The following is a 26,678-nucleotide window of genomic DNA, read 5'->3' on the forward strand; positions in this document are numbered from 1 at the left end:
CTACCTCCCTTTCCCTGGGAGCCACTAGCAAGGCTGATTTGAGGTAACGGCGAGGGGGAGTCGCCTCGAACTCCAGCATGTATCCCTGAGATACCACTTGTAGAACCCAGAGATCCACCTGTGAGCGAACCCACTGGTCGCTGAAGTTCCGGAGACGCGCCCCCACCGCACCTGGCTCCACTTGTGGAGCCCCAGCGTCATGCGGTGGACTTAGTGGAAGCAGGGGAGGATTTTTGTTCCTGGGAACTGGCTGTCTGGTGCAGCTTTTTCCCTCTACCCCTGCCTCTGGGCAGAAAAGTGAGGTAAAAAAGTCGACTTCCCAGCTGTTGCTGTGGATATGAGGTCCGAGAGACCGTCCCTAAACAATTCCTCACCCTTATAAGGCAAAACCTCCATGTGCCTTTTAGAATCAGCATCACCTGTCCACTGCCGAGTCCATAATACTCTCCTGGCAGAAATGGACATTGCATTAATTCTAGATGCCAGCCGGCAAATGTCCCTCTGTGCATCCCTCATATACAAGACAACGTCCTTTATATGCTCTATGGTTAGCAAAATAGCCTCCCTGTCGAGGGTATCAATGTTGTCTGACAGGGTATCAGACCATGCTGCTGCAGCACTACACATCCATGCTGAAGCAATAGCAGGTCTCAGTATAGTACCTGAGTGTGTATATACAGACTTCAGGATAGCCTCCTGCTTTCTATCTGCAGGCTCCTTTAGGGCGGCCGTATCCTGAGACGGCAGTGCCCCTCCACATCAAACATGTCGACACAGTCGTACCGACACACCGCACACACACAGGGAATGCTCTGACTGAGGACAGGACCCCACAAAGTCCTTTGGGGAGACAGAGAGAGAGTATGCCAGCACACACCACAGCGCTATATAACACAGGGATTTTCACTATACTGAGTGATTTTTCCCAATAGCTGCTTATTAACACCAATTTGCGCCTAAATTTATGTGCCCCCCCCTCTCTTTTTTACCCTTGTTGTACTTGATACTGCAGGGGAGAGCCTGGGGAGCGTCATTCCAGCGGAGCTGTGAAGAGAAAATGGCGCTGGCTGTGCTGAGGAAGATAGCCCCGCCCCCTCAGCGGCGGGCTTCTCCCTCTTTTTATAATGTTAATTGCGGGGGTTTTTGCACATATACAGTGTTATACACTGTATTATGTGCTATTTGTGCCAAAAGGTAAACTAATTGCTGCCCAGGGTGCCCCCCCCCAGCGCCCTGCACCCAACAGTGACCGGAGTGTGTGGTGTGCTATGGGAGCAATGGCGCATAGCTGCAGTGCTGTGCGCTACCTTAATGAAGACAGGAGTCTTCAGCCGCCGTTTTTCATCTTTATCTTCCGTCTTCTGGCTCTGCAAGGGGGACGGCGGCGCGGCTCAGGGAACAGACGATCGAGGTCGGGCCCTGTGTTCGATCCCTCTGGAGCTAATGGTGTCCAGTAGCCTTAGAAGCACAAGCTAGCTGCAAGCAGGTAGGTTTGCTTCTCTCCCCTCAGTCCCTCATAGCAGTGAGTCTGTTGCCAGCAGATCTCACTGAAAATAAAAAACCTAACAAATACTTTCTTTTCTAGTGAGCTCAGGAGAGCCCACTAGGTGCAAACAGCTCTGGCCGGGCACAGATTCTAACTGAGGTCTGGAGGAGGGGCATAGAGGGAGGAGCCAGTGCACACCAGATATAGTACCTAATCTTTCTTTTAAGAGTGCCCAGTCTCCTGCGGAGCCCGTCTATTCCCCATGGTCCTTACGGCGTTCCCAGCATCCACTAGGACGTCAGAGAAAATATATTATTTTTTTTACGAAGATTCTATAAGCATTTACACACTAAGTAAACTGGGGCTGGTTTCCTTCATATTTTATCAAAGCTGTAGGGACAGATAAAGGCGATGTATGAAATACAGTACACATCCTGTGCAGTGACGTAACCCTTTTTACTTAGGAGACAACGAACTGTCACATAAGACTTACTTAGTGTATACTTAGTTTATTTGAAGCACGTTCATAGCAGAACATCTATGTTTCTGGCTGTATAAGCACATCCCTTTATCTTTACATTACATACAAACAATGTTTTAAGCCTGAATTTCATGCTTAGTGCTTAACTATTATTTGCCTGGTTGGTCTTTACTATCAGCGTTAGCCATATGAGAATATAAAAACAGCTCTTTGAGAAGGGGGAAATCAAAACACACAAGACATGTGTTAAAAGCATAGGGTTGGTTTATACATTTTAATTTTGAGTACGACAGCTATGTATTTTTAGTGCCTAAGATTAGGCACTAGAGGGAAGTGTAGGGCAGGAATTAGGGTTGTGTATAGGGGAGAAGGATCAGAGGTCCGACCTAGAAGTAACAGGCACATGACTGCCCAGACCCGGAAGATGTCGCTGGAGCCACTAGAGACATTGGGAGCAGGTAAGTTACTGCTAGGTCACCAGGGACAATATGTAGACATTCTAACATGTTGACATTTCCTCACTGTCTACATGGTGACTGTTGACATTATGACATATCATACTCAACCCGTTAAATAAAATGTAGATCACAAAGAATACAATGTAGCTTTAGGTTCTTTTCACACATAGAGATTGTAAACAAAACTGTACTTACAAACACTAACATTTTAAATTGGCTGTCAACTATTTAATGCAGTGTGACAAATGTGATGTTTACACTGACAGTCGCCTGAAAAAGGGTACAAAGAAATATTTTTCGAGCGCAAGGAAATAAGTTATAAAAAGTCTTTAGTGGGCAACTGGGCTCACTCCAACTATGGTTCAATGTCCACCATATAAATAAAACTATTTAAAAATATTAATTCCACATGGGCTCATGGTGATCTATCAATTCTGCATCCCTGCAATTTGGAATGCATCTATCATTCTGCATCTCTACAATGTGGAATACATGGGAATACATAGGCATGTAGCATACCGATACCAGTGCAGTTAAAGTTGCTACACGTGGTCTCTGGTACAGACTGAGTGGTAATTTGCTGCACATGCGGTGCCCATAAGATGGGAATCTACAGAAAAAGTCCCTACGCTACACCGCCCTACATGTCTTATGCCGCATGGTGTATTGATGCCTGGTGTATGAGGACACATCTGTACTTTAATAATATCTTTACAAGTCAAACTAATGGTTATCACTTATAATTCAGTGAACCAATCAACTAAAGTACTTCTGCTGTCAACAGTTGCGTTTCTATTTGGGTTGCAGTGTAAATGGTCACACAAGCCTCTGGGTCAAGAAATGCCTAGACTACATACAGGAGTGGTTCTTGGTGCGGGTAAGCAGTGCCTTCGCCCGGGACGCTGCGGCCTGGGGGCGAGGCCGCAGTCACCCCGCAGGCACCGCCACCTACCCGCACCCCGGCTGCAGCGGACGCCGCGGGCTGTGTTGGCGTCCGCTGCAGCCGGCTCCAGGGACAGACACTAGAGGTCAGTATTGACCTCTAGTGTCTGTGCGGCGCTGCTATGGGAGAGACGTCATGACGTCTCTCCCATAGAAAGGAGCCGCTGGCCAGATGGAGCAGCAGCAGCGATCGGGAAGCAGGAGCAGGGCAGTGGTAAGTATTGTTTTTTTGTTTGTTTTTTGTGTGTTTGTAAGCGGCGACAGGGGGCAACGTAACAGGGGGCACAACTACTGGGGGCAAAGAAGGAAGGGGCACAGCTACTGGGGGCAAAGAAAGAGGGGGCACAACTAATGGGGGAAAAGAAACGGGGCACAACTACTGGGGGCAAAGCAACAGGGGGCACAACTACTGGGTGCAAAGAAAGAGGGGGCACAACTACTGGGAGCAAAGAAATGGGGCACAACTACTGGGGACAAAGCAACAGGGGGCACAACTACTGGGGGCAAAGAAAGAGGGGGCACAACTACTGGGAGCAAAGAAATGGGGCACAACTACTGGGGACAAAGCAACAGGGGGCACAACTACTGGGGGCAAAGCAACAGGGGGCACAGCAACAGGCGGCACAACTACTGGGGGCAAAGCAACAGGGGGCACAACTACTGGGGGCACAGCAACGGGGCACAACTACTGGGGGCATAGCTATAGGGGGCACAACTACTGGGGCAAATCTACAGGGGGGCATATCTACAGGGGGCACAGCTACAGGGGGCATATCTACAGGGGGCATATCTACTGGGGGCACAGCTACAGGGGGCACAGCTACAGGGGGCATATCTACTGGGGGCACAGCTACAGTGGGCATATCTACAGGGGGCATATCTACTGGGTGACTACATACTCTACATACTCTACATCCATGGTATTTACTTACTACCTGCACTGTCTACCTGCTGCCCATGCAATTATTTCAGTGATTCCTCCAAATATATGGTGCCAATGACAGTGCTGGAAGTATGTCACATGCACAGAAGATCTGGGCACAGTCTCAGTGTCTTTGTGTTTTCTGTGCATGCGCCAACATCATTTTTGTTCAGAAGGGGACAACAAACATCTGTGCTTTCCAGTGTTAAAAAGCCTTTGGCTGGCAACACTCGAGAGAACTCCACACACTTTTCTGTACTCACTTTGAGACATTTGTCAATTTAGTGTAAAATCAGAGAATTGGTACAGGTTGAGTATCCCATATCCAAATATCCGAAATACGGAATATTCCGAAATACGGACTTTTTTGAGGGAGAGTGAGATAGTGAAACTTTTGTTTTTTGATGGCTCAATGTACACAAACCTTGTTTAATACACAAAGTTATTAAAAATATTGTATTAAATGACCTTCAGGCTGTGTGTATAAGGTGTATAAGAAACATAAATGAATTGTGTGAATGTACACACACTTTGTTTAATGCACAAAGTTATAAAAAATATTGGCTAAAATGACATTCAGGCTGTGTGTATAAGGTATATATGAAACATAAATACATTCTGTGCTTAGACTTGGGTCCCATCACCATGATATCTCATTATGGTATGCAATTATTCCAAAATACGGAAAAATCCCATATCCAAAATACCTCTGGTCCCAAGCATTTTGGATAAGGGATACTCAACCTGTATTGTGCATGCCCACAAAAAAAGTGTACTACACCTTACTGCAGATTTAGATACATGTTCCACTTTTCACTAAGAATGACTGGAAAAGAGTGAGAGAAGGCGCAGACACAGTCCAAGTACAGTAAGGGTGTGTTTATGTAATTGCAACTGAGGTAGACCTGAACGGCAGTGGCAAACGCAGGATTTTCATGGGGGGTTTCCAGAACTGGGCGGAGCCAATCACGGGGGTGCGGACTGAGGTGACCCAGTATATGCTGGATCCGTAAGACTAGTGTGTCTGTGTGTGAGTGTGTGTGTGTGTGTGTGTGTGTGTATATATATATACATATATCTACACACATATATATATATATATATATATATATAAAAAGAATATACCCTTAATTCGCGCTGTACAACACAGCTGCACCTCAATAGTAGTCACCTTGCTAGACGGTGACAAAAATAGTGATACAAATACAATACTCAGAGGGCGCTCAGTAACAATTTGTTCAAATAAAATCCAAAACCAGCTTGACCTAAATTACACAATTTAATTTATTAAAAATATCTAAAATATTGTGTAATAATACATCAATATAGTAATTCATACAGTGAATTCATAAAACAATATTTCATAAAACCCAACGCGTTTCGTCCGTTAAGGACTTCATCAGGGGTATGGGTCTTCGCTGGTGTTAGTCAAATGGAGAAGAGGAGGAAAGAACAAGAGAGCAAAAAAAAAGAATCAATACAAATCATCATGATATACAGATATATATTCAAGTAACGTTTTCATTGTTTATAAAAGAAAACCTTTTTTCATTATTTCATTAATTATTACATCACAATTTTTCATAGAGAATGAATATTTAAATTCTTTAGTAGACATTGGAAAAAGAAGATACTCTCCAATAATCAATTCGGGCTTTTTATTTATTTTTTATTTTTTTTGTCCTAATTGCCTTATTTTAAAAGAAAATAACAACTTACTGTGCAAATATAACTGCTCTGAGTGGATTATTTCTTCTTTATAATACGGTAGTTTATTCTCTGTAATTCTAAGAATAAAATATATATATTGTTTTAAATGGTACTGAAAGGTTGAATATAGAATTACATCTAATTAAAATGGATCACTCACTTGGCTGTCTCTGGAGATAATCTTCATTAGAGATCAACTACTCCTATATTATGGTCAGTCAATGTTCAATATGTCTGAATAAGAAATTCAACAGTATTAGGGGCCAAATGCCTCAAGGAATTTAGAATCTTATTGGAATATGTAGCCATACTCACTTTCCAATACAAATTCACCTGCTCACTGATGGTCTAATCTTGACCAGATGAATTAGTCTAAGAAATTAATTGAAGATAATTAAGGGTGTCCAAAGCACTTAATAGGCATATTTACAAACTGAACTTTGTTATAACTTACTTAAAGTTCAGCACGATGATAACAAGTTGGGCTAAAAAGCTCCTTAAAATCCAATAAGGTGCATCTTCTAACTAGAATCAAAAGTGAATTAAATTAAGGACCTAATTAGTGACCAATAATAGCACTTAATATAGAGTCTTAATTGTTACTTACAATAAAAATTCTTTAGAGTTCGACAACAAGTAGGTTCTGAGCTCCACAGTGGCCGGTAAGATATAACTTCCAACTAGAACTAAATAAATTATATTATACTAAAAGCATAATTTGATATTAACCTATTAAAGAGCATCAGAAGTACTTACATTAAGAGATTCAGGACCTGTGTTACTGCCTCCTTTCCTGTATGGCAAGTGATTTGGAAGAGATTTCTGAGGCCTATTTATACCCCTAGGGAGTTTACATCACTTCCTCCCTCTGCTGATAGGTTAGATCTGATGAGTCAATTATATGACATTTTACCAATATTAAACTAGTATAAGGCCTGATGCCTATATATATGGGTCAAATTTATTCTACAGATGTTTGTGTCTGAAAGGCTAATGATAATATGGCATAATTAAATACTACTTCCGCCTTTCACTTCAATTATTTCCACGGTTTGCTGTATAATTACTACCCTCTGTATTAATTCGGATCGGGGCAGCCTCACTTAGCATTTTTACTGATTACCCCCATTTCTTATTTAATTAAGCCCAGAGAGAAAATTGAACGAAGATAAACAAGTTCTCCTTATGTACCGCCGTGCGTTCCACCCATAACAGCGGTGGAACGCACAGCGTCACTTCCGAGTTGTCCCGTGCGCTCCATAGTAGCGGTGGAGCGCACGTCTGCACTTCCGGACCTGCGCATTGGCCGAATCTTCGTGCGCTCCTCCCATAGCGACAGTGGAACGCACAACGTCACTTCCGGATTGTCCCGTGCGCTCCAACCATTGAAGCGGTGAAGCGCACGTCTTTTCTTTGTGACCACATTGTCACATTAAAGTCCTACAGCACCAATATATTTTACACATCGGGAATGGGGCCATATCTATTGCCTTCTAATATATGTTAAAGATTGATCATAACATGAACATGAACATTACATTTATTGTCCCTATTTATTAAGATCCATTATAAAACCAATTGGAGTAAGTATAAAGAGAGTAAGACATTCTTTTCCCAATACCTTTACATTATTAGTTATTGACAAAACATATATACAGCGAAAAAAACATACAATACAATGCCATGCTATGCCATGCTATTGTGTATTGGTCTCGATGGGACTATAATCACATAGGGGGACTCATAAATGTATATCATTCTAAGTACATATCTACAAATTTACACAGCCTAGCAACCTAAAAAGGAGACTATATCAAAGCCTTCATTTAGACCTTTCGGAATTTGGGTGTTCAGAGTGTATATCCAATATGTTTCTTGTTTTGCTAATAGCCTATCGCCTCCTCTCATGTCTAATTTAATGTGTTCCAATACTGAGAAGGTTAAGCCTGTCACATCTGATCTATGTACTTCAAAAAAATGGCGAGGTAAACTATGCTGCATCATTTTATTTTTTATGTTCCTTAGATGCTCCTGAATTCTAATCTTAAGTTTCCGTTTGGTCTTTCCCACATACGAAAGACCGCATGGGCAATTGATCTTATAGATTACGTACTCTGTATTACAGGTTACTCTATCTTTCAGGGTGTGAAATTTGCCGTTCTCCAACTTAAGTTTAACTGAAGATTTTTGCATATATTTACAGCAAATGCATTGGTTACAAGGAAAACATCCCCACCTGTTCCCCATAAGAACATGATGGTCACTCAAAAATTCTTGTGGCTTATCTTTTTTAAGATTACTAGGTGCTATCAAATTTTTTAAATTCTGTGCTCTCTTATAGACTAATCGAGGTTTATTCGGCAGTGTAGGTCCTAAAACCGGGTCTTTTTGTAGTAGACCCCAATGTTTAGTCATTATCTTCTGTATTTTATTCGCATCTTTACTGTACTGAGTGATAAAAGATTTGCATTGGTTGGAATTATTGGGGATAGTTACAGATTTGCCCTCTATAAGTTCTGTCCTGGATCTCTTGGAGGCCTTTAATCTGACCTCATTCAGGTATCCAGCTTCATACCCCCTTTCTATAAATCTCTCATAGAGAATGGCCGATTGTTCCCAATAATCAGTCATGTCACTACAGTTTTTCCTCACCCTCACAAATTGGGAATAAGGGACTCCATTTTTCCATACTGGGTGATGACAGCTATTTTGAGGAATATAGCTGTTAGCATCTACAGATTTAAAGAAGGTTTTGGTAGTTATTCCTCCTATAGTACATCCTTTCAGTTCTAGATCTAAATAATCTATAGTAACTGGATCTGTTTTATATGTAAACTTTAGATTAAAGCTATTATTGTTCAGGTGATCTATGAACCTCTCTATACTATTTAAATCTCCGTCCCATATAAATATAAGGTCATCGATATATCTTCTATATAATTTAATATTGGTCCTTTCAAAATCACTGTCATACACAAATTTGTTCTCCCACTCGCCCATCAGAATATTCGCATACGATGGGGCAAATTTAGTCCCCATCGCGGTACCCTGTTTTTGTAGAAGATAACTACCATTAAATTCAAAAAAATTATGTTCTAAAATGAATCTAATGCAGTCAATAATGAATGTAACTTCTAACTCTGTATTCTTAGAATCCTTTTCCAATGCATTTTTCACTGCTTCTATTCCCCTATCATGTGGGATGGAGGAATAGAGGGCCTGTACATCCACCGTTAACCACCTATTGGTGTCAGACCACTTGTGATTTTTGACAAGTTTTAAAAGGCTAGTTGAATCTTTAAGGTGGGATTTATTCAACAGGACATATGGCTGTAATTTTAAATCGATAAAATATGAGAGATTAGAAGTAAGTGAGCTTATTCCTGCAATAATTGGACGGCCTGGAGGGCATTCTCTATTTTTGTGTACCTTAGGAAGTTGATAAAATAATGGCATTTTGGGAAATTTTTTGTAAAGATAATTAAATTCATCTTTACAAATTAAATTATTTCCTCTAGCGGTGTTTAAGAGTACATATAAAGAGTCTTGGAATTCTACAGTCGGATCTTTTTCGAGTTGAATATACGTGGAAGTATCTTCCAGTATGTTATAGGATTCCTTTAGGTATGCAGATTTGTCTTGTAGGACTACTGCCCCCCCTTTATCCGCAGATTTAATAATTATATTAGGGTCTTTAATCAGATTTTTAATGGCATTTTTTTCCTGTGGGTTGATATTATTATTGTATTTGCTATCATAAGTTTTCATTTTTCTAAAGTCGTCTCTGACAGACTCATAAAAAATATCAATATGGCTCCCCCGGGACTCTACGGGGTAAAATTTTGAAGGTAGGGAGACAACCGGTTTGTCCTTAGGCTCATATGATAATCTGGGAACAGGATTCTTTAGAAAATGTCTCTGTACAGTCAGGTTTCTAACATACCTATTTAGATCTATAAAGAGATGGAACTTATCAGCTCCCCCATTGGGAGCAAACTTCAGACCTTTAGCTAATACCGACTTTTCGGCTGTAGAAAGTTCTTTCGTTGATAAGTTAATGATTCCTGTTTCTGTTGTATTGGATATGCTTTCATTTTTTTGGGGGTGTTTTCTATTTCTATTTCTTCTACCACCTCTTCTTCCTCTCGGTAACCTCTTTTCATACCTTGCGGTATAGTTTTCTCTAATGTCTCCCCTTGTTTCAATTTTGTATGATGGTGAACATTTGTTCGCCCCCCTAAAAAATGTTGCTTTCGCTCTGGTACATGGGGTGGATGGTCTTGTTCAATTCTATTGAAGGAACGGGATCTTAAATGGTCAAATTTATTATAATGCGATGGTATATCATCATAATACCTCTCTCTATACGGTTGGTACCTTTCTTGTTGTCTGTAATGATTTGAAGGTATTCTATCTCTAAAATTTTGCTGGCGATAAGAGAACCTCCTATTCCTATAAGGGGATCGATGAGTCTGTCTTCCCCGCTGTTTATACATCACTTCCTGCCAATCATTTCTATTGTGTTCCATCTGTCTACTTTTTGATGGTTGTGATTCTAGTCTAAACCAATTAGATACGTTCCCATTTTTATAATCGTTCTTATCTCTATTGTACTTCCTTTGTTTTCTAATAACGATCTCATTTTCTAGTTTATCTAATTTTGATAATAGGTCCCCCACATCTTTTTTGTATTCCTCACTGTCCTCAAATTTTTGCATAAGGGATTCTACTTTTGTTATTTCTTCATCAAGTTTAATTAGTTCTTTCTTACGTTCATTGACAATTATACCAATTAATTTTACCAATTAATTTCATTGAACAATCTGTCAGGGCCTTATTCCATTCTGACATAAAATTTTCACTTTCAGTACCAAGGGTTGGTGTTTTTACAAGTCTAAGTCCTCTTGGGATTCTCCCTACTTCTATATATTTTTCGAGCGTGATAACGTCATACCAACCTTTAATCTCTCTAGTGGAGAGTTTCTCCATTAAATTAAGATGCTCATAATAATCCTCCTCATTCTCCTCCATAAGGACTAAATCATCGTCCTCCATAAACATTTGTTTAATTCTTTGCGATCTTTTTACTCTATCCATAAATACAGACATCGATCCCCTTATAGGAATAGGAGGTTCTCTTATCGCCAGCAAAATTTTAGAGATAGAATACCTTCAAATCATTACAGACAACAAGAAAGGTACCAACCGTATAGAGAGAGGTATTATGATGATATACCATCGCATTATAATAAATTTGACCATTTAAGATCCCGTTCCTTCAATAGAATTGAACAAGACCATTCACCCCATGTACCAGAGCGAAAGCAACATTTTTTAGGGGGGCGAACAAATGTTCACCATCATACAAAATTGAAACAAGGGGAGACATTAGAGAAAACTATACCGCAAGGTATGAAAAGAGGTTACCGAGAGGAAGAAGAGGTGGTAGAAGAAATAGAAATAGAAAACACCCCCAAAAAAATGAAAGCATATCCAATACAACAGAAACAGGAATCATTAACTTATCAACGAAAGAACTTTCTACAGCCGAAAAGTCGGTATTAGCTAAAGGTCTGAAGTTTGCTCCCAATGGGGGAGCTGATAAGTTCCATCTCTTTATAGATCTAAATAGGTATGTTAGAAACCTGACTGTACAGAGACATTTTCTAAAGAATCCTGTTCCCAGATTATCATATGAGCCTAAGGACAAACCGGTTGTCTCCCTACCTTCAAAATTTTACCCCGTAGAGTCCCGGGGGAGCCATATTGATATTTTTTATGAGTCTGTCAGAGACGACTTTAGAAAAATGAAAACTTATGATAGCAAATACAATAATAATATCAACCCACAGGAAAAAAATGCCATTAAAAATCTGATTAAAGACCCTAATATAATTATTAAATCTGCGGATAAAGGGGGGGCAGTAGTCCTACAAGACAAATCTGCATACCTAAAGGAATCCTATAACATACTGGAAGATACTTCCACGTATATTCAACTCGAAAAAGATCCGACTGTAGAATTCCAAGACTCTTTATATGTACTCTTAAACACCGCTAGAGGAAATAATTTAATTTGTAAAGATGAATTTAATTATCTTTACAAAAAATTTCCCAAAATGCCATTATTTTATCAACTTCCTAAGGTACACAAAAATAGAGAATGCCCTCCAGGCCGTCCAATTATTGCAGGAATAAGCTCACTTACTTCTAATCTCTCATATTTTATCGATTTAAAATTACAGCCATATGTCCTGTTGAATAAATCCCACCTTAAAGATTCAACTAGCCTTTTAAAACTTGTCAAAAATCACAAGTGGTCTGACACCAATAGGTGGTTAACGGTGGATGTACAGGCCCTCTATTCCTCCATCCCACATGATAGGGGAATAGAAGCAGTGAAAAATGCATTGGAAAAGGATTCTAAGAATACAGAGTTAGAAGTTACATTCATTATTGACTGCATTAGATTCATTTTAGAACATAATTTTTTTGAATTTAATGGTAGTTATCTTCTACAAAAACAGGGTACCGCGATGGGGACTAAATTTGCCCCATCGTATGCGAATATTCTGATGGGCGAGTGGGAGAACAAATTTGTGTATGACAGTGATTTTGAAAGGACCAATATTAAATTATATAGAAGATATATCGATGACCTTATATTTATATGGGACGGAGATTTAAATAGTATAGAGAGGTTCATAGATCACCTGAACAATAATAGCTTTAATCTAAAGTTTACATATAAAACAGATCCAGTTACTATAGATTATTTAGATCTAGAACTGAAAGGATGTACTATAGGAGGAATAACTACCAAAACCTTCTTTAAATCTGTAGATGCTAACAGCTATATTCCTCAAAATAGCTGTCATCACCCAGTATGGAAAAATGGAGTCCCTTATTCCCAATTTGTGAGGGTGAGGAAAAACTGTAGTGACATGACTGATTATTGGGAACAATCGGCCATTCTCTATGAGAGATTTATAGAAAGGGGGTATGAAGCTGGATACCTGAATGAGGTCAGATTAAAGGCCTCCAAGAGATCCAGGACAGAACTTATAGAGGGCAAATCTGTAACTATCCCCAATAATTCCAACCAATGCAAATCTTTTATCACTCAGTACAGTAAAGATGCGAATAAAATACAGAAGATAATGACTAAACATTGGGGTCTACTACAAAAAGACCCGGTTTTAGGACCTACACTGCCGAATAAACCTCGATTAGTCTATAAGAGAGCACAGAATTTAAAAAATTTGATAGCACCTAGTAATCTTAAAAAAGATAAGCCACAAGAATTTTTGAGTGACCATCATGTTCTTATGGGGAACAGGTGGGGATGTTTTCCTTGTAACCAATGCATTTGCTGTAAATATATGCAAAAATCTTCAGTTAAACTTAAGTTGGAGAACGGCAAATTTCACACCCTGAAAGATAGAGTAACCTGTAATACAGAGTACGTAATCTATAAGATCAATTGCCCATGCGGTCTTTCGTATGTGGGAAAGACCAAACGGAAACTTAAGATTAGAATTCAGGAGCATCTAAGGAACATAAAAAATAAAATGATGCAGCATAGTTTACCTCGCCATTTTTTTTGAAGTACATAGATCAGATGTGACAGGCTTAACCTTCTCAGTATTGGAACACATTAAATTAGACATGAGAGGAGGCGATAGGGATTTACTATTAGCAAAACAAGAAACATATTGGATATACACTCTGAACACCCAAATTCCGAAAGGTCTAAATGAAGGCTTTGATATAGTCTCCTTTTTAGGTTGCTAGGCTGTGTAAATTTGTAGATATGTACTTAGAATGATATACATTTATGAGTCCCCCTATGTGATTATAGTCCCATCGAGACCAATACACAATAGCATGGCATAGCATGGCATTGTATTGTATGTTTTTTTCGCTGTATATATGTTTTGTCAATAACTAATAATGTAAAGGTATTGGGAAAAGAATGTCTTACTCTCTTTATACTTACTCCAATTGGTTTTATAATGGATCTTAATAAATAGGGACAATAAATGTAATGTTCATGTTCATGTTATGATCAATCTTTAACATATATTAGAAGGCAATAGATATGGCCCCATTCCCGATGTGTAAAATATATTGGTGCTGTAGGACTTTAATGTGACAATGTGGTCACAAAGAAAAGACGTGCGCTTCACCGCTTCAATGGTTGGAGCGCACGGGACAATCCGGAAGTGACGTTGTGCGTTCCACTGTCGCTATGGGAGGAGCGCACGAAGATTCGGCCAATGCGCAGGTCCGGAAGTGCAGACGTGCGCTCCACCGCTACTATGGAGCGCACGGGACAACTCGGAAGTGACGCTGTGCGTTCCACCGCTGTTATGGGTGGAACGCACGGCGGTACATAAGGAGAACTTGTTTATCTTCGTTCAATTTTCTCTCTGGGCTTAATTAAATAAGAAATGGGGGTAATCAGTAAAAATGCTAAGTGAGGCTGCCCCGATCCGAATTAATACAGAGGGTAGTAATTATACAGCAAACCGTGGAAATAATTGAAGTGAAAGGCGGAAGTAGTATTTAATTATGCCATATTATCATTAGCCTTTCAGACACAAACATCTGTAGAATAAATTTGACCCATATATATAGGCATCAGGCCTTATACTAGTTTAATATTGGTAAAATGTCATATAATTGACTCATCAGATCTAACCTATCAGCAGAGGGAGGAAGTGATGTAAACTCCCTAGGGGTATAAATAGGCCTCAGAAATCTCTTCCAAATCACTTGCCATACAGGAAAGGAGGCAGTAACACAGGTCCTGAATCTCTTAATGTAAGTACTTCTGATGCTCTTTAATAGGTTAATATCAAATTATGCTTTTAGTATAATATAATTTATTTAGTTCTAGTTGGAAGTTATATCTTACCGGCCACTGTGGAGCTCAGAACCTACTTGTTGTCGAACTCTAAAGAATTTTTATTGTAAGTAACAATTAAGACTCTATATTAAGTGCTATTATTGGTCACTAATTAGGTCCTTAATTTAATTCACTTTTGATTCTAGTTAGAAGATGCACCTTATTGGATTTTAAGGAGCTTTTTAGCCCAACTTGTTATCATCGTGCTGAACTTTAAGTAAGTTATAACAAAGTTCAGTTTGTAAATATGCCTATTAAGTGCTTTGGACACCCTTAATTATCTTCAATTAATTTCTTAGACTAATTCATCTGGTCAAGATTAGACCATCAGTGAGCAGGTGAATTTGTATTGGAAAGTGAGTATGGCTACATATTCCAATAAGATTCTAAATTCCTTGAGGCATTTGGCCCCTAATACTGTTGAATTTCTTATTCAGACATATTGAACATTGACTGACCATAATATAGGAGTAGTTGATCTCTAATGAAGATTATCTCCAGAGACAGCCAAGTGAGTGATCCATTTTAATTAGATGTAATTCTATATTCAACCTTTCAGTACCATTTAAAACAATATATATATTTTATTCTTAGAATTACAGAGAATAAACTACCGTATTATAAAGAAGAAATAATCCACTCAGAGCAGTTATATTTGCACAGTAAGTTGTTATTTTCTTTTAAAATAAGGCAATTAGGACAAAAAAAAAAATAAAAAAAATACAAAAAAAAAAATAAAAAGCCCGAATTGATTATTGGAGAGTATCTTCTTTTTCCAATGTCTACTAAAGAATTTAAATATTCATTCTCTATGAAAAATTGTGATGTAATAATTAATGAAATAATGAAAAAAGGTTTTCTTTTATAAACAATGAAAACGTTACTTGAATATATATCTGTATATCATGATGATTTGTATTGATTCTTTTTTTTGCTCTCTTGTTCTTTCCTCCTCTTCTCCATTTGACTAACACCAGCGAAGACCCATACCCCTGATGAAGTCCTTAACGGACGAAACGCGTTGGGTTTTATGAAATATTGTTTTATGAATTCACTGTATGAATTACTATATTGATGTATTATTACACAATATTTTAGATATTTTTAATAAATTAAATTGTGTAATTTAGGTCAAGCTGGTTTTGGATTTTATTTGAACAAATTGTTACTGAGCGCCCTCTGAGTATTGTATTTATATATATATATATATATATATACATACACACACATACATATACACATATACATAGCATATTAAACATGCATACATATACATATATATATATGTACACACACATACAGTACACATATATATACACATGTATATATATATATCATATGTGTGTGTGTGTTTATATGTATGTATGTATATACATGTGTATATATGTATGCACATGGATATATCAAGTGCCACCAGGAAGACAGCAGGCTGCAGAGGACGCTAGACAGCCATTAATAATACTCATGCAGCTAAAAAAAAAAAAAAAAAAAAAATTTTTTTTTTTTTTTTTTTTTAGTGGAGGGGGGTTTCTGGGTGCTCGGAAACCCCCCACTGAGTGCGCCACTGAACGGAGAGGCAGATACAACTGTCAGAAGCATTATCATTGCACGTGTTTGTGTCTAATTATATCAATTTGTGGGTATAATTTATCATGAAATATTTACAACTGTCATTTTACAAGAGGAAGCAGGACATTGGAACCAGGTTGTATGCCTAATGGTGCATACACATTAGACGACATTGTCAACAATTTCTCTAATTTTTACACTCCTGAGCGATATTGTTGACAATAATATCAAGTGTGTGTGCTGGAAAGGATGAACGATGAGCGGTTCCGAGTGTGCATTGAGCTCAATTTGGACTTAATGTCCAAAGCTGCATGCACGTGATATCACTGAACGATGGTGGTCATTCCGAGTTGTTCGCTCGCTAGCAGTTTTTTGCAGCTGTGCAAACGCTATGCCGCCTCCCACTGGGAGTGTATTTTAGCTTAGCAGAAGTGCGAACAAAAGGATCATAGAGCGGCGGCAAAGTTTTTTTGTGCAGTTTTAGAGTAGGTCAATACCTACTCAGCGCTTGCGATCACTTCAGACCATTCAGTTCCTGTTTTGACGTCACAAACACGCCCTGCGTTCGCCCAGCCACTCCTGCCTTTTTCCTGGCAAGCCTGCGTCTTTTCGAACACTCCCTGAAAACGGTCAGTTCCCACCCTGAAACACCCTCTTCCTGTCAATCACTCTGCGGCCAGCAGTGCGACTGAAAAGCTTTGCTAGACCTTGTGTGAAACTACATTGTTCGTTGCAATAGTACTACGCACGTGCGCATTGCGCCACATACGCATGCGCATTAGTGCCTTTTTTTGCCTGATCGCTGCGCAGCGATCAACTCGGAATGACCCCCGATATTACTTGCGCTATTATTCAATGTGTATGCACTACATCGGCAGCAGCGTCGGGAAAACTCTAGGCAATATCGCTCATGCAGCGTATCGCCTAGTGTGTATGCACCTTAACACTCTGGCACAGATCTGTGCTCACAAGCAAGTATAAACAGACTGGCCAAGATTTAATACAGTGAGCTTGTGATTTTAAAGAAAAGTTATTAAAGAAAAAACTGAAATACACTAGTACGATTTTACACGATTTCATACAATTCCGATATATCCGTCTGACATATTGTATGAAATTGTGTACAATCGTATGTGTTTTAGATCGTATCCAATCTGATGCGCGTCCCCGTGGCTGTCGGATAGGATCCCCTAGGTCGTTGGTGCTGCACTAATTATATATCGGAATTGGATGGAATCGGATGGAAAAAGTGTGTTTTGTGATATATCGCATGCAATGTATCACCGGAAAGTTTGAATGGCCTTCTCAGGACACTCCCAGCCCCCATAGCTCTCTATCCAGATCATCAGATATACAGATGGGTCCACGGTTATCTTGACAAGTTTTCTGCGCCTAGGCACAACATGATTTATTAGCATAAACCCTTCATCTATTGTTCTCAGCTGCAATACAATACAGAGAATAATACAGCAGGGGATTAAGTCATTACAGCAGGGGATTAAGTCCGACTGCCCAGTCTCAGTTAATCCTATTAAAGGTCAAGATAAACGTGGACCCATCTGTATCTCATGGTACAATTATATGTCGTACGATATATTGCATGCGATGTATAGCGGCTTCATCAATCGCATGTGATATATCTTGTGCAAAAATAGCACAAAAGTACCAAATCGTATGGAATCACTCCCGGCTGGGGAGTTCAAGGGAAATTACATCTGACTTCAGCCTCAGACATATCGTTGTAGTGTATGGGGCCCTTTACTCTTATAAATAAGTTGAATGTTCTGAATGAATGAATGAATTAAATAACTTTTTCACATAAGCTGTTTTTTTTTAAGCAGCAATCATTTACAAGGCAAGACAAGTTTGGATATGTCTTGTAAAGGATTGCTGCTTTAATAAAGCAGGCAGACTCGCACTAAGTCCTGCACCTCTGGCAACACACAGGCTATTACATTTAGGGGGTCATTCCGAGTTGATCGCTTGCTAGCTAGTTTTAGCAGCCATGCAAACGCTATGCCGCCGCCCACTGGGGAGTGTATTTTAGCTTAGCAGAAGTGCAAACACATGTGCAGCCGAACTCTGCAAAAACCAGTTTGTGCAATTTCTGAGTAGCTCTGAACCTACTCAGCGCTTGCGATCCCTTCAGCCTATTCGTGTCTGGATTTGACGTCATACACCCGCCCAGCGACCGCCCAGCCACGCCTGCGTTTTTTCAGACACGCCTGCGTTTTTGCAAACACTCCCTGAAAACGGTCAGTTGACACCCAGAAACGCCCCCTTTCTGTCAATCTTCTTGCGGCCGTCAGTGCGAAGGAAAACTTCGCTAGAACCTGTGCAAAACAACAAATGCCTTTGTACCCATACGTCGCGCGTGCGCATTGCGGTGCATACGCATGTGCAGAAATGCCAATTTTTAGCCTGATCGCTGCGCTGCGAACGGCAACTAGCGATCAACTCGGAATGACCCTCTTAGCCCATTGAGTTCAGTCTTTCATTAAGTTAAATCATCACCAGATATTCAAGCTCCCGAAATCATCAGCAGTAGACAATGTAGTCTATACAATGACTGCAAAATCATTTTCTGATTAATGTAACGCTACTCAGTCTTGGATGATTTGGGGATTATTTGTTCTCCAAATCTTCACACCTGTTTTTTTCCAGAATCATTTAAATATTATGTCCAATAATCAATGACATATATTGGGGCAGATGTATTAAGCCCGGAGAAGGCATAAAATGGGATTTTAATTACCTACCGGTAAATCCTTTTCTCGTAGTCCGTAGAGGATGCTGGGGTCTACATTAGTACCATGTGATATAGACAGGACCACTAGAAGCCATTGGCACTTTAAGAGTTTGAGAGTGTGGGTGGCTCCTCCCTCTATGCCCCTCCTTCCAGACTCAGTCTAGAAACTGTGCCCGAGGAGACGGACATCTTCGAGAGAAGGATTTTAAACAGATAGTGGCGTGATTCACACCAGCTCACACACAAGGCAAATCAAACTAACTAGCTTGAAACATCAGCAACGGTTGAACAATATTACTTACCAAGTAACGAAACAGCAATTATCAAGAACTAAGCAGTACTGAACAAAGTAACCACTGCAGGATCACGAAGCGCTAGGTGGGCGCCCAGCATCCTCTACGGACTACAAGAAAAGGATTTACCAGTAGGTAATTAAAATCCTATTTTCTCTTACGTCCTAGAGGATGCTGGGGTCCACATTAGTACCATTGGTATGTACCAATGCTCCCAGAATGTGTACTGAGCTCAGCTCTATCTTCATAGAAGATCAAGTATGGGCTTTAACATGACAAAGCCCCCAACTCCAACACACGCCTAGCAGAAACCAAGGCCAACAAAGTGACAGCCTTCCACGTGAGAAACTTGACCTCAACCTCCTGTAGAGGCTCAAACCAGCCCGACTAGAGGAACTGCAACACCACGTTAAGATCCCAGGGCGCCGTAGGCAGCACAAAGGAAGCCTGGATGTGCAGAACTCCCTTCAAAAAGGCCAGAACCTCAGGGAAGGCAGCCAAATGTTTCTGGAAGAAAATGGATAGGGCCGAAATCTGGACCTTTACGGAACCGAATATCAGGCCCTTATCCACACCTGCTTGGAGGAAGAGGAGAAACCGTCCAAGTTTAAACTCCACCGTAGGAAACCTCTTGGATTCATACCAAGACACGTATTTTTTCCAAATGCGATGGTAATGTTTAGTCAGAAATATGTTAAATTGCTGCGCTTGAATAAAAGCTGCTTTCTTAATAGTTAGATTTGATTTTTTGAGTGGAAAGCGCTAATTGAATTATGAAATATTAATAGTGGTATATAAAACTAGAACAAAAGAGATTATATGAATACATAAACAGCGGTACCTTTGAAAAAAGAAAAGATGTTAGTAAAATAATGTTTACACTCTTTTGAGTGAATTGGTAAGGAGTGGCCCGTACAGATGTTATTAGTCCCGGTTATCCTACCTGTCCCTGCGCTATGATGTTCCGGAGCTGCTGTTGAGCACAGCGGCTCTGATCCTGAGTGCAGCGGATGGTAAGGATTGATGGCGCTGAGTCCCGCTGCGTCCAGCGGGGCTGTGTGCGCGCTGATGTTCTCCGGCTTCCGTGACCGCTGCTGACAGCGGATGGTGTTACGGCCGATGTCCTGGCCTTGCAGTGGGCTTGCTTTCTCCTTAGTGGACGGTCTCCAACGCGTTTCATGCGGTTTGCACTTTTTCGAGGAGGAAATGAAAAGCTTTTTATTTAGGCTCCTAATTTATATTAAAACATTCCGGAACTTCCGCCCGGAAATGACCTCATTTTTGGTGGGAACCATGTGTCAGGTTTTCCACATAAAAGAAACTATTATAAAAATAACAGAAAAGAAATGGAAAAATTATTAAAAAGGAAAGATAAAATAAAAATAAAAAATGTTTATGGGTACCGCTGTGTTTTATTAGTTTGAACTTTAAAGTAAATTATTTTAGTTTTATATTTTTATTTTGTTTCTTTTTATTTTATTGTCTAATTCATAGTGGCTATTGTATTAATTTTTTTGCTGTCTGTTATGTTAATTTTTGATTTTTGTGAAACTTATTTTTTTCGTAGAAAGGGATTCAGTTCAAATTCTATATTCAGGCCTTTCGGGGCCATGGTTTTTAGGTCGAAGATCCATCTTGTTTCTATCATTTTTAGTTCTTCCGAAATGTTGCCTCCTCTCCAGTTAGCGTATATTTTTCTGATCACCAAGAATTTTGTACCTATTGGGTTTTTATTGTGGACTTCAAGGTAATGTTTGGAGACGTTATGTGTAGATAGCCCCTTCTTTATATTATTGATATGTTCAGCAAACCTGATTTTTGCTTTTCTTTTTGTCTGTCCGATGTATTGGAGGTTGCAGGGGCATTGTAAGAGATAAATTACCCCTTCTGTATCGCAACTCAGCATTTGGTTAATATGGTAAGTTTTTCCTGTTACTGTAGATGAAAAGTTTGTTGTTTTTCTCGTTGTTCTGTTGCTTATCATACAAGCTTTACAGTTTAGGCACTGTCTGAAGCCTTTATTATCAGGATCACTGTCTTTTTTGCTTTGATGATGTAGATGACTTTTCACAATTGTTTGTTTGATGGATTGGGCCTTTCGGTAGATGATTCTTGGTTGGTCAGGTAGTAAATATTTTAGTGTTTCGTCCAGTTGTAAAATGTGCCAATGTTTTCGTATCATATTTTCCACTATTGCTGTGTTGCTGTTATATTGAGTGATGAAGGGTATTTGGATTGAATTTTCCTTTTTATTCTTATATTGTATAAGGTCCTTTCTGTCAATTTGTTTTAATCTATCGATGTGGTTTTGAATTCCCACATCTGAGTAGCCCTTTTCCATGAAATTGTTTTTCATGAGTTCGCTTTGTGTGAGGAATATTTCTTCATCTGTGCAATTCCTTCGTAATCGTTGGATTTGACCTCCTGGAATGTTTTTAATCCATTTTAAAGAAGTTAACGGAAACAACACACTCCCGACCCACAGCAACCACCATAGAAAATGGATTAAAAACATTCCAGGAGGTCAAATCCAACGATTACGAAGGAATTGCACAGATGAAGAAATATTCCTCACACAAAGCGAACTCATGAAAAACAATTTCATGGAAAAGGGCTACTCAGATGTGGGAATTCAAAACCACATCGATAGATTAAAACAAATTGACAGAAAGGACCTTATACAATATAAGAATAAAAAGGAAAATTCAATCCAAATACCCTTCATCACTCAATATAACAGCAACACAGCAATAGTGGAAAATATGATACGAAAACATTGGCACATTTTACAACTGGACGAAACACTAAAATATTTACTACCTGACCAACCAAGAATCATCTACCGAAAGGCCCAATCCATCAAACAAACAATTGTGAAAAGTCATCTACATCATCAAAGCAAAAAAGACAGTGATCCTGATAATAAAGGCTTCAGACAGTGCCTAAACTGTAAAGCTTGTATGATAAGCAACAGAACAACGAGAAAAACAACAAACTTTTCATCTACAGTAACAGGAAAAACTTACCATATTAACCAAATGCTGAGTTGCGATACAGAAGGGGTAATTTATCTCTTACAATGCCCCTGCAACCTCCAATACATCGGACAGACAAAAAGAAAAGCAAAAATCAGGTTTGCTGAACATATCAATAATATAAAGAAGGGGCTATCTACACATAACGTCTCCAAACATTACCTTGAAGTCCACAATAAAAACCCAATAGGTACAAAATTCTTGGTGATCAGAAAAATATACGCTAACTGGAGAGGAGGCAACATTTCGGAAGAACTAAAAATGATAGAAACAAGATGGATCTTCGACCTAAAAACCATGGCCCCGAAAGGCCTGAATATAGAATTTGAACTGAATCCCTTTCTACGAAAAAAATAAGTTTCACAAAAATCAAAAATTAACATAACAGAAAGCAAAAAAATTAATACAATAGCCACTATGAATTAGACAATAAAATAAAAAGAAACAAAATAAAAATATAAAACTAAAATAATTTACTTTAAAGTTCAAACTAATAAAACACAGCGGTACCCATAAACATTTTTTATTTTTATTTTATCTTTCCTTTTTAATCATTTTTCCATTTCTTTTCTGTTATTTTTATAATAGTTTCTTTTATGTGGAAAACCTGACACATGGTTCCCACCAAAAATGAGGTCATTTCCGGGCGGAAGTTCCGGAATGTTTTAATATAAATTAGGAGCCTAAATAAAAAGCTTTTCATTTCCTCCTCGAAAAAGTGCAAACCGCATGAAACGCGTTGGAGACCGTCCACTAAGGAGAAAGCAAGCCCACTGCAAGGCCAGGACATCGGCCGTAACACCATCCGCTGTCAGCAGCGGTCACGGAAGCCGGAGAACATCAGCGCGCACACAGCCCCGCTGGACGCAGCGGGACTCAGCGCCATCAATCCTTACCATCCGCTGCACTCAGGATCAGAGCCGCTGTGCTCAACAGCAACTCCGGAACATCATAGCACAGGGACAGGTAGGATAACCGGGACTAATAACATCTGTACGGGCCACTCCTTACCAATTCACTCAAAAGAGTGTAAACATTATTTTACTAACATCTTTTCTTTTTTCACAGGTACCGCTGTTTATGTAATGTTTAGTCGTTACTCCTTTCCTAGCCTGTATTAGGGTAGGAATGACTTTCCGAGCTACTATCTGGCATTCAACCTCCATGCCGTGAAACGTAGCCGCGGTAAATCTTGATAAGCGAACGGCCTCTGCTGCAGCAGGTCCTCCCGAAGAGGAAGAGGCCTCGGCTCTTCTAGCAGTAGATCCAGAAGATCCGCATACCAAGCCCTTCTTGGCCAGTCCGGAGCAATGAGGATTGCCTGAACTTTTGTTCTCCTTATGATTTTTAGAACTCTTGGAATGAGTAGAAGTGGAGGAAACACATGCACCAACTGGAACACCCACGGAGTCACAAGGGCGTCCACCGCCACGGCTTGCGGTTCCCTCGACATGGAACAATATCGCCGAAGCTTCTTGTTGAGATGAGAGGCCATCATGTCTACTTGAGGTACACCCCAAAGACTTGTCACCCCCGTGAAAACCTCCAGATGGAGGCCCCACTCTCCTGGATGGAGATCGTGTCTGCTGAGGAAGTCCGATTCCCAGTTGTCTACTCCCGGAATGAAGATTGCTGACAGCGCCAACGCGTACTTCTCCACCCAGAGGATGATTCTGGTTACCTCTGACATTGCAGCTCTGCTCTTCGTTCCGTCCTGTCGGTTTATGTAAGCCACTGTCGTTACATTGTCCGACTGCACTTGAATGGCCCGATTTCTCAGAAGATGGGCCACTTGGAGAAGCCCATTGTAGACGGCTCTTAATTCCAGAATATTTATCGGCAGAAGCCGGCTTCCAGACTTCACCACCTTCCTTGGAAGGTTTCCCCTTGAGTGACTGCGCCCCAGCCCCGGAGACTTCTACCCGTGGTTAGAAGGATCCAGTCCTGAATCCCGAAACTGCGGCCCTCCAGAAGGTGAGGTAAATGCAGCCACCAGAGGAGTGAGATCCTGGCCTTTGGCGACAGACATATTCTCTGGTGCATGTGCAGATGAGATCCCGACCATTTGTCCAGGAGATCCAGTTGTAAGGACCGAGCATGAAATCTCCCGTACTGCAGAGCCTCGTAAGAGGCCACCATCTTCCCCAGAAGGCGAATGCACTGATGAACCGACACCCGGGCTGGCATCAGGACATCCCGGACCATTGTTTGTATCCCCAACACTTTTTCTTCTGGAAGAAACACCCTCTGCACTTCCGTGTCGAGGATCATTTCCAGAAATGACAATCTCCTGGTTGGTTCCAAATGTGATTTTGGAAGATTCAGGATCCAACCATGTGCTTAAGAAGTTGGGTCATGAGAGATATGGACTGTAACAGCTTCTCCTTGGACGATGCTTTTATCAGCACATCGTCCAGATATGGAATTATGTTCACCGCCTGTCTGCGGAGGAGAACCCTCATTTCCGCCATCACTTTGGTGAATACCCTCGGTGCTGTGGAGAGAACAAATGGCAGGGCCTGGAATTAAAAATGACAGTCCAACAGTGCAAATCAGAGATAAGCTTGATGCGGCTGCCAAATCGGAATGTGGAGGTACGCATCCTTGAAATCCAAGGATACCAGGAATTCCCCCTCCTCCAGACCTGATATCACTGCCATTAGAGACTCCATTTTGAACTTGAACTCCCTCAAAAAGAGGTTTAGTGATTTTAAGTTCAGAATGGTCCTGATCGAACCATCCGGTTTCAGTACCACGAAAAGGTTTGAATAGTAACCTTTGTCTTGCATCTGGGGAGGAACTGGTACAATAACCTGTGCCTCCACCAACTTCTGGATGGCTCCCTGTAGGGTAGCCCAGTCTGCCGGTAAAGCTGGCCAGCCTGATTTGAAGAACAGGTGAGGAGGGAGATCCTGAAATTACAGCCGGTTCCCCTGGTACACAATATCTTGTACCCAGGGCTGGACGACACTCAGGTGTCTCGCCCCAACCGGCCCTGCCTCCGGACCAAGCGGTCCACCGTCATGCTGAGGACTTTGGTGTACCTGAAGTAGATCCACGCATCCAACACTTCCCTAAAGAGAGCCTGACCTGTGTAGGGTAGGGTCTCCACACCTCTCCTGGATTCCGAGTCGGCAGACCACTGGCGCAGCCACAGTCCTCGATGAGCTGAGACCGACATGGAAGATATTCCTGCAGCCATTGAACCCAGGTCTTTCATGGATTCCACCATAAATCATGCAGAATCCTGAATGTTACGTAAAAACAATTCAACGTCACTTTTATCCATTGTATCCAAATCCTCAAGTAACGTGCCTGACCACTTTACTATGGCTTTGGAAATCCATGCAAAGGCAATAGTAGGACGTAGTATCGCCCCTGAAGCCGTGTATATGGATTTGAGCGTAGTATCAATTTTGGGATCAGCCGGCTCCTTGAAGGCGGTAGATCCTGGGACAGGTAAAACCACCATTTTCGAGAGTCTGGATACAGACGCGTCCACTATGGGTGGGTTTTCCCATTATTTCCTATCCTCCTCAAGGAAGGGGAAAGCAACCAGAACCCTTCTAGGGATCTGGAATTTTTTCTCCGGGTTTTCCCACGCTTTCTCAAAAACAGCATTTAATTCTTTGGACGCAGGGAAGGTTAGCGAGGCTTTCTTATTGTCAGTGAAGTAAGCCTCCTCAACCTGCTCAGGTGTTGTATCAGCAATATTCAACGAATCCCTGATAGCCTCTACCATCCACTGCACTCCTTTTGCAAGAAATGCGGCACCCCGCAGCACATCCCCCTCACCGTCTGCCGTGTTAGAATCAGTATCCATGTCATCTTGCATAATCTGGGCAAGGGCACGTTTGTGGGAAGCAACAGAGGGGGGCCCTGAGGAAACAGAACCGGACCAAACTGCCATAGAGTTCTATAAAACCTGAGTTGCATATTCATTCTGTGCAACCTTAGTAGAAATCTGAGTTATCATAGATTTGATAGAGGCTAACCATTCACGCTCCCTTGCTGGTATCTGCGCTAAAACAGTGCAATCCTGAGTACATAGAATGAGATCATCCTGAGAGGACATATCCTCTGCAGCATATGATACAGAGTCACTGGACATAGCTAAATGGA

The 26,678-nt window shown here is 40.6% G+C and overlaps 1 protein-coding gene and 2 long non-coding RNA genes across 6 annotated transcripts in view; 1 reads left to right on the top strand and 2 right to left on the bottom strand.

Moving 5' to 3' along the window:
* ZBBX (zinc finger B-box domain containing) overlaps nucleotides 1-26,678 on the bottom strand; it is a 437,896-nt gene that overhangs the window by 182,772 nt on the left and 228,446 nt on the right. The window lies entirely within an intron of this gene.
* On the bottom strand, nucleotides 6,009-6,674 carry LOC134909385 (uncharacterized). The gene is made up of 5 exons (XR_010175901.1): nucleotides 6,607-6,674; nucleotides 6,454-6,524; nucleotides 6,315-6,371; nucleotides 6,160-6,233; nucleotides 6,009-6,076 (listed from the first exon to the last, which is right to left on the bottom strand). It is a non-coding gene; the product is annotated as an uncharacterized LOC134909385 (long non-coding RNA).
* Nucleotides 14,907-15,572, top strand: LOC134909386 (uncharacterized). Its single transcript, XR_010175902.1, has 5 exons — nucleotides 14,907-14,974; nucleotides 15,057-15,127; nucleotides 15,210-15,266; nucleotides 15,348-15,421; nucleotides 15,505-15,572. It is a non-coding gene; the product is annotated as an uncharacterized LOC134909386 (long non-coding RNA).

Source organism: Pseudophryne corroboree, chromosome 4 (genome assembly GCF_028390025.1).
Source record: "Pseudophryne corroboree isolate aPseCor3 chromosome 4, aPseCor3.hap2, whole genome shotgun sequence".
Lineage (NCBI taxonomy): Eukaryota > Metazoa > Chordata > Amphibia > Anura > Myobatrachidae > Pseudophryne > Pseudophryne corroboree.